The sequence below is a fragment of the Sparus aurata genome, chromosome 12 (assembly GCF_900880675.1).
Source record: "Sparus aurata chromosome 12, fSpaAur1.1, whole genome shotgun sequence".
NCBI classification, from domain to species: domain Eukaryota; kingdom Metazoa; phylum Chordata; class Actinopteri; order Spariformes; family Sparidae; genus Sparus; species Sparus aurata.
The window spans coordinates 10,103,048-10,111,857 of record NC_044198.1 but is presented as its reverse complement, the minus strand read 5'-3'; positions in this window follow the sequence as shown (position 1 = coordinate 10,111,857).

The window sequence follows — 8,810 nt, the reverse complement described above, 5'->3', positions numbered from 1 at the left end:
GCCAACAGCTTCACGTCAAGGCATTCGGGATTGAGCCATACAAGAAAATGGTGTCAAGAAACCTTGTTAATACATAGTAAAAGTGTGGTAGGGTGGGGTGCAAGGAGTTACAAAACTTCCAAAGCTCCATTGTTGTAGTTTTTATATGCCAGTTGCCACTGACAGTGAACTCATGGTTATGTCACCATTCACAGAAGCCTGGCCTTAGTATCCCAAAACAACCACCCGGAGGCATTGCCAAGGTGCTTGCTTAGTGGCAAGACTTGCCTGTAGGACAGTGATAGATAGTGAGTTACAAAACTTGGGTTGCTAAACAGCTCCTGGGAAGACAGCAAACCAGCAAACACCCTTAAATGTCAAAACAATTGAGTATTACTTGGATTAGTACCTGCAATATGATTATGGATTTAAAATTGGAAACCACTACACACAAGATATCACATTGCTTTAACGCCATATTCAGAAATGTGTTCCTACCAGACTCTGACTGTGAACACCTAGCTACATAGAAATGTTGTTGCTGAGTTAGGTGAGGTGTTAATTAATTGATAAATTAATGAAATAAAAGATTGACTGATTGATTGATTGATTGATTGATTGATTGATTTTGCCAAGTTTGAGTCTCCAAATCCTTCATTTTACACTGTGATTAACAGCAGCTTCGACAAGGATCCCAGCATTTAAATCAGCACTTTTGTTTTTGGAAAAAGAACATTGACATTATCCCTCTCCCTGCATCGCCTCTGTGGGGTTAACTTGTAAGTCGATAGGAAGATGCAGACAGACGTTTGACATAATGACACCAGCACAGCCTGCGGCGGTATCACTGCTAAAGAGTTCCAATTTTAGGAAGGCAAACAATCCAACAGGCAAACATACCCTGTATGTTGAACAATGACATTTTGTGTTCTTCTTATCAGAGCAAATAAATATTGGCTTAGTGCTGATGGAGGCTTGTGGGCCGGATGCTGTTTGTGATTCCGGGAATCAAGTGCCGAGGGGCCCAAAGGCGTGTTGTTGCTTTCCATCCACCGTCTCCCAATGAGGAGGAATCTATCTCCCTGACCTCAGCTAACACCCCCAGACATACTGATAAACACTGAATATTTATCATACACTGTCTTGCTCTGTCTCACACACGGACACGCACACACACGCACACACACCCCACATCTCACGCTCATCTCCAACAAGAAATCCAAACACACGCGCACTCAATCCCAGCCTCACACACACTCTTTGTCCCTCACAAATCTTGTTAAAGAGAGACACATAAACAGTGTTGCCCATGAATGCGTTTCCCCGCTCCCCTTAACGCAAACACACATCCATGCGCATACACACTCACAAAAGATGACGCAAGCGTGTTGAAATGACCGAGGCCTGCAACAGACGATGGACATTGGTTTTGTTTTTTTTTTGTGGTGAAACTTTCAAGAACAGTATGTTTCAAGATGTCCTCTCCGTTGTATACCAAAGAAACCACACAGATGATTGCAGCCGGCGTTCACACAGACTTTAATTGTTAGGATGACTGACAGCCGTGACAGAGTGGAAACACGGAATCACGCACAGGTATGACTCACCAGTTATCAGCCGCTGTTCTCCAGAGCGACCAATTGTCATGCAGCTCCAAGTTCCAATCATTCGAAAGGCTTTCATGTAATTTAAAACATTGCTCAGGGAAACCAAATGTTGATTGTTTGGACTTCATGTTTATTTCAAGTGAGTCTGTATTTCCTCAGGGTGAGCAGAAAAACCCAAGAGAGCTGTTTTCTCAAGTTAGTCAATCTTTAATTTTGCACTTAAATTTAAGGCTTTCGGTTTAATGGACTGCGTTTTTTTTAACCAATCACAATGTTTGTTCACATTAAATACGCGAGCTGATATATAGTATAACATATAAAATAAGTAGCTTTTTTCATGAGGTTATTCCAGAGTTTATATGTCTTATTATATCTCTGTAAATCAACCACCAGTTGTCTAGCTGGAAGTGACTGTTCTTTACTTCAATGCTCCCTGTGGCTATAATCAATATCTCCATTATAACAATGCATTAAATGATAATGGGAAAAGCAATGTGAAAGGGGTCACTTGTACTGAGGAACCTACAGAGAATTATCACCTGAAACAGCTCCCCATGACCTTACTGGTGCTTTACGGTGAGGTTTGGCTTATTGTTTAGCTGTCTGGCCCACATTTTTGACTGTTTGGGTTCACTCTAACCTCTAAATGCTCTCATAGTGTCACCACCTAAAACAAAACCTGTATATACTCCCTACTTAGCACCAAAGAGCAAACAGGCACAGTAACCGGTGGTCATAGTGCAGTAGTGCCTTTAGCAGCTCAAGAGCCAGGTAAAATATCCCAGGAGGTGGAGGAGACCAAAAACACAGCTTTAACATCAATAAAGGTTTAAAGTCAGGCTTCCACTACACCTTAAGGTAGTCTCATTTTTTTCACAATAACATTGCCTCAATGGGCTTTATAATCTGTACAGTGAACAACATCCTCTGTCCTTAGACCCTCGATTCGAGTGAGGAAAAACTTGCCATGGTGAAGGGAAAAAAAACCTTTAAATGGGGAAAAAAGAGGAGGAAACCTCAGGAAGGGCCACAGAGGAGGGATCCCTCTCTCAGGACGGACAGACATGCAATACATACATGCATGTACATAAAAGAACAACAGAATCACGGTTTACAAGTTGCACTGACAGAATATCTGATTCAAATTATTGAATACAGTGCGTGGATCCAGGAGGACGACTGAGCTGGCCGAGGCATCGCCAAGCGGCGCCCGAGCCACACGACCTCCTCTCCACCGTGGTGACCTGGAAGAGGGCAGGCCACACAAGATAATTAGCAGTAAAACAGAGAAGAGCAGAGTGAAGAGGCATCCATTTTACAGAAATACAGATATAAGGAGACAGTTAAACAGAGTAGATCAATGATCCAGCGGAGCCCGGGGTATGACGATCCATAAGCATCAATATGTTAGGCAGCAGGAGCCAGGAGACGTAGATGGTCCCAGGGGCCCGTGGTCCATCAGGAGGGAGCCTGAGTGAAAAGAGATGGAGGAGGAGGAGGAGGAGGAGGAGGAGGAGGAAGCTATAGAGAGTGAGAGAGCGACACAGCTTGCCGCTCGTGGGGACAGAAAACAAAAACAAAAGTTGGAGAATTGCAAATCCTGTTCTGTTAATCAGAATGAGCAGATTGTTTCTCGGCGGCAGGACAATGTAAATTCCAATACTATAGGTAACTCATTGAGACGGAGACGGACCCACTGAAGAAGCTAGCAGTGGAAGCAGTTGTTAGTTTGTTCAGCATAAATCCGCCCAAAAAATGAAAATATAGTCGTGCAGTGTTCCCCTCAACAACTGGAGTCACATGGGAATTGTTTCAAAATGAAAAGATAACAACATGAAACAAAACAAAAAAGCTACATGAAATGGCTACATATAGGTTTTTGCAACCCAGAGATCCCAAATTGATTTGAAAAGACAATATTTTCACCCTTTCGATAGGGTGCAAACATTGAGCTTAGCAGCTACAGTGAAGAGTTCGGCTTTAAAAGAGGGTTAAAATTGCATCTTTTCAAGTCAATTTTGGAGTTTTGGACAAACTTCCAGAGACCAGACTGTATGGACTGTATTTTTTTTTATTTTTTTTTACATTTAAAACAAGCCCCCATCTATTTTGGGTGAACTTGTCCTTTAACTACTTATAAAGTGAAGTTAGATTTCTTCATACATTCACACAGCTACCCTGGACATCTTTGTTTGCTGTCTGTTCAATGTTGGGACACGTACACAGGTCATTAAGGTGGCAGTGATGTGAAAGATAGCTGTGAGGTGGCTCATTCAAACTGGAGCCCAAACTCCAGGCAGGAAACAGGTAGTGATTGACTAGATTGACTAATTCATTCGTCCTGTTTGATGAGTTACTGTGTCTCCTTTCAGAGGGTTGCCAAGGGTTACTGAACTTTACTTAACATGTGTGCAGCAAGAATAGTATTCATCTAAAAGAAGCTTGGATTGTTATTTGGCACCAAAAGTTCTGTGCCTTTGGTCACTGTTTGTCTAGGGATTTAAGTGCTACTTCACTGTCAGCCTCTCTGTTTAAATATAGTCCAGTGTCCCTCTCTACAGGGTGATGGGTTAATTATGTGATAACATAGCAGGACTATCCCAGACCTGTGTCCCTGTAAATAGCCCTGCCAATTGGAATCGGTGATTTAGTTGTTCAAATTGCTATACACTTACAAACAGAGCCGTGAGAAGTGCCATACTTAAACAGAACATTAATGCCTCTACATTTGGAGATTGATAAAACTTTTTTAAATATAGTGGCAGATGATTTCATTGTGCAAACATGGAAAACAGAGACGTTGAGCCTGAGGAGCCTCGTTAATCGGCGCCACCTCTGATCTCAGAGCGTTACGACGTGTAACCATCGGTTTGGATCTCGATGACGTTATACTTTCGCAGGCTGAGATTCAAAACTAGTGCTCTCAGCATCATGAATATCATTTGTCAGATTACATTTTTTTGTGGAAATCTCTGTTGTGATTTCCTTCCACTTCCAACAATCGCCCTTCAAAAGCCTAATTTTGGGCGATAATTTCCATGTATTTTAATCCTCAAAGCTTTCATTAAGGTGATTATATTCAATGAGATACCGCGCCCGAGGCAGAGTTTGGCATCTGCTGAGAAGTAAAACCTTCCAAAGAACAACTGAATCAGTTTTTTGCTCAAACATTCATTTTACTTTCTTATCTCCGGGTAGGATTAGTGTGTTGCGGGGGAATAAACTTGTGACCTGTAATTCACATTATTCAATTTCAAACAGAAGATTTCTTCACAATAGTCCGGGGACCTTGTTCAGCACACTTTGTGAATGTGAATTATCCATTTCATTTCACTATAAACCTGTTAGGATGACATTTAGGCACCTAGGGCGAGATTAGCATTCCGCTGAAACTCAGCTTTCATGTAGCGTCCACAAAGGGGACATGTACGCTTCATTGTAGTTAATAATGTTTAGGATGTATTAGTTGTTATCAGTGCAAGACAATGTGGCAGGGATTGTAACTTAAGAGCCTTGGCAATGCTGGAAGGCCATTCTAAAAACTCTGTCAACAGTGTTTATCTGTGGGGAACAGACCCTTGCTAATCCCCTGACCTGACCTATTATAATTGTAATTATAATTATTTTTGTAATGCTCTAGTATGCAGAGGTTGCCATGACAATGGCAATAGGTAATTGGTTGCGGAGAGGTGGGACCCTGCTCTTCTGTTACTTTTTTACTCTACAGGCACCACCTCTCCAATCTAGGTGGAAAAAACAGGCTGTGAACAGACCATGGTACTCCTTTCAATCACACATTCCCCAAATTAGAGCCAGTTTTACCACAGCCTTACTGGGAGATGTGTTATCTAAGGACATCACAATCCTTGTTTAATATGTTGTTTACAAGATGAATACTATTTGCATACATAATGTGAATAAATATCTGCGTATTTTGTATGGATTCTAAAACTGGCAGTGCAGCATCAGCTAACGAGATGAGATGGGAACAGTCAGACAGACGAAACCACTCGAAACGGCAGAGGTGTCTTGGCAATTCTGAACTGTTGGCACAGCATTGTACCACGATTTTGTAATTTCAGAGTGTCTTCTTGGGGCATCAGCGAGTCTTGAACAGCAGGTGATCAAAACACACTCCTCAGCGCTGCAGTCGAGTCTCATCTCCATGCGTACGATCTAAAAACAGACCTGCACAACTGGCAGTAAAGTTAAATCATGAATTGGGTCGTTAAGACCCAGTTCACCTGATACTTTAACAGCTTCTCTCAACAGCCACTGCCCCACATTTGGATGCTAATCCTGCACAGATTCCCTGCAGTCTTGCAGAGTCTGCAGTAAAACAATCGAGTGTCATTTTATGCTGTTAATCAAAAAACCTTTTTTTCTCATCATACCATTGTGTGTGTGTGTGTGTGTGTGTGTGTGTGTGCAATACTTGAGTTCAAAGCCACATACTTCAAAAAAATAAATAAATTGTGCTGCACCTTCTTATTTAATACAAAACAAGATTACTTTTCATTTATCTATGTGATATAGGTACTGTATATCAGTGTTTTGTCGTCAGGGACCCCTTGCCCTGCATGTTTTCGATGTTTCCCTGCCCCGACACACCTGATTCTAATGATCAGCTCGTCATCGAGCTCTGCTGATGCCCAATAACGAGACGTTCATTTGAATCACCTGTGTTGGAGCAGGAAAACATCCACAATGTGCAGGTCGGAGGGCCCTGAGGACCAGGAGTTGAAAAAAATGCTGTATACTGTACATCCTGAATACCACTGATGTATTCAATATTAAGTATACAAGAGTTGGGTGACAAGAATAAATACTGTTAATGCAGTGGACATGATGTTTTATCCTATCACATGCAACAATGGCATTTCCGTTACTATTCCAAATAGTAGACAATAGAATAGAGAATATAATAGAATAGACAATTCAATCCAGGTCATATAAACAGCATAATCTGTTTGGAAGTTCCTAATAAGGCCTTATTCAAAATTAAGCATTTTCTGATTAGGACATGTGGAATATGCAGGTAGAATTCTTGTGTTTGTCAAATTCTCTGGACATACAGCACATACTGGACATGCACCTCGGTTGGGGTTTTTACACGAGTTTGTGACACACGGCATCTTGCCTGTTGACTTTGCTTTAAGGTCTGACATAACCATGCTTTGACAATAAAAGCATTGTCAATTGTTCAAAAGAGAGTGCCTTGGTGCTTTATTGTGACTTGTAGGCCCGTATTCCTTGTTGGAGGGAAAATGCAGCCACTTTCAAGAATGAAATGCGTAAATATCACAACGCTGACCATTTCAAGAAGGTGGTTGGACAAATGAAGGATGGAAGTTATGCTCCTTAATCAGAGTATGCACAGCTTAATGTCAGTGGGAGTATTGGTAGAAAATGTATTTTTCTTAGCCCTGTTAACAGCTTATTAGGAATATTGGAATATTTGAATATAGGCCAAAAATGTAATTTTGTGTCCATGTAAATGTAATCAGAGTCAAAGTTACAGTTATTCTTTCTTCATTCCACTTGACAAAACAACTCATTTAAAACATTAAACTGGTTCATGTTTCTAATAATATTGATAATACTAATAATCATAACAGATTTACCTCTGGCAAGAAAATGGCGCTTGGATTTTTTTCAACCCAATTTGGGACTTCAAACAGCAGTTCAAGTGTCTATGGGTCATTCATCCAAGTACAAGTCAGATCCTGATCCTGGCTGTAGGCGAGTGTATGCAGCTCAGCCTTGATGCCCTCGCTTTCTACCATGAAATTTCACTCCCAGACTTTTTTCCCTCTTTGAAAAACCTTGGGGACATGCACCACTATTTTTTTCGTGTACAGCACATGCTATTTGAATTGACAAAACTCTTGTGTTACAGGCTGTAATTATTTTCTAATCTATTCTAATGACAATGTGATATTAAAAATTGTATTTTTGATCAGCTGAAGGACGGTCAGGGTCAGCTAACAGAGCAGCAACCTCCTGAAATACCAGGGAGATGTGTGAGCACTAGAATGAGGCAGTAAAAGAAAAAGGCCACAAAAATTAATTCATGGAAGGAACAAAATGTTATTTCTGAAAATGCATGACTGATGATGCTGACTTTGTTTTCTCAAGAGCAGTGTAACTGACATTTAACCTACTTTTCAGGCCCAAATATGGCACACGGATGCCCGCCTGGTATTTAGAGATTAGTCTTTAACTATCTGACCCACTTGCTCTAAATGGACCCTGATGGTGGCTACTTTTATCTGATGCCCTCTATAAGTCCTTGGATCGTAGCGCTGGGCTGCAGATACTTTTGAAATTGAGCGAAGGTGTTTAGTCTGTCAGGTGGGACCTATGATAATTTGTTGATGTTCACCTCAGAGAGCATTTGAAATCAGTCAAACCACTTCAGCTTGGCCTGGAGGCAGAGCTGTAGTTTCATGTCTGGGATCAAAGGAGCAAAACTCTCACCTTGGTGCGCTGCTGCACTATATTTACTGTCACTCACGTCTATCTGACACCATTCCGGGTTGCTCTCCAGAGCAACTGTAAATTGTGTTACCTGCAAAACTGTAACCTCGAGCTCAGCAAATGTAGGCTATAAAAGCCTTTTGCCGTTACCCTCAATTCACATTCAGAATATGGCAGCGCTAGACTAATCAGTTAATGAGTCGGTGACAATTATGATCTGTTTGTGGTGTTCTGGGTCACCTGTAACAGTGGGTGCAGGTACTATAGGTATTTCTTACGACTAAATCAAATCAGATGACAAGACAAGGCAGAGAAGTGTTCAAATCTGATGTTTTTATTGTTGGCTAACATGTTTCATATCAGTGCAGTTGTTAAAAAGGTTATAGAGTGCCATAGTAACACCCCTTACAGTTTGCCCCATCGTGGGACCTTGGTACAGAAAATCATTATATGGTAGTGAATGGAAAGAGTCAAATAATTGTTTAATCCTGTTTGAATTGTGCCACGACTCACACTTAAGATGTATGTCAGAATGATAGTCCAAGTCAATAAAGTCACAGTTTGTCATGAAACTAATGATATCTAAAACTACACAGCCATCTGTTGTGTTATCTTTTTAGCACCTTTGTGGTACAGCAAAGTTTGGCAGCCATATTGCTTCTGGTGAGGTGTGTTGAGTTGTGCTCACTGAGCAGTTTAACACAAAAGTAGATGATATTTTACTTTAATTAGGACAAACTGTGA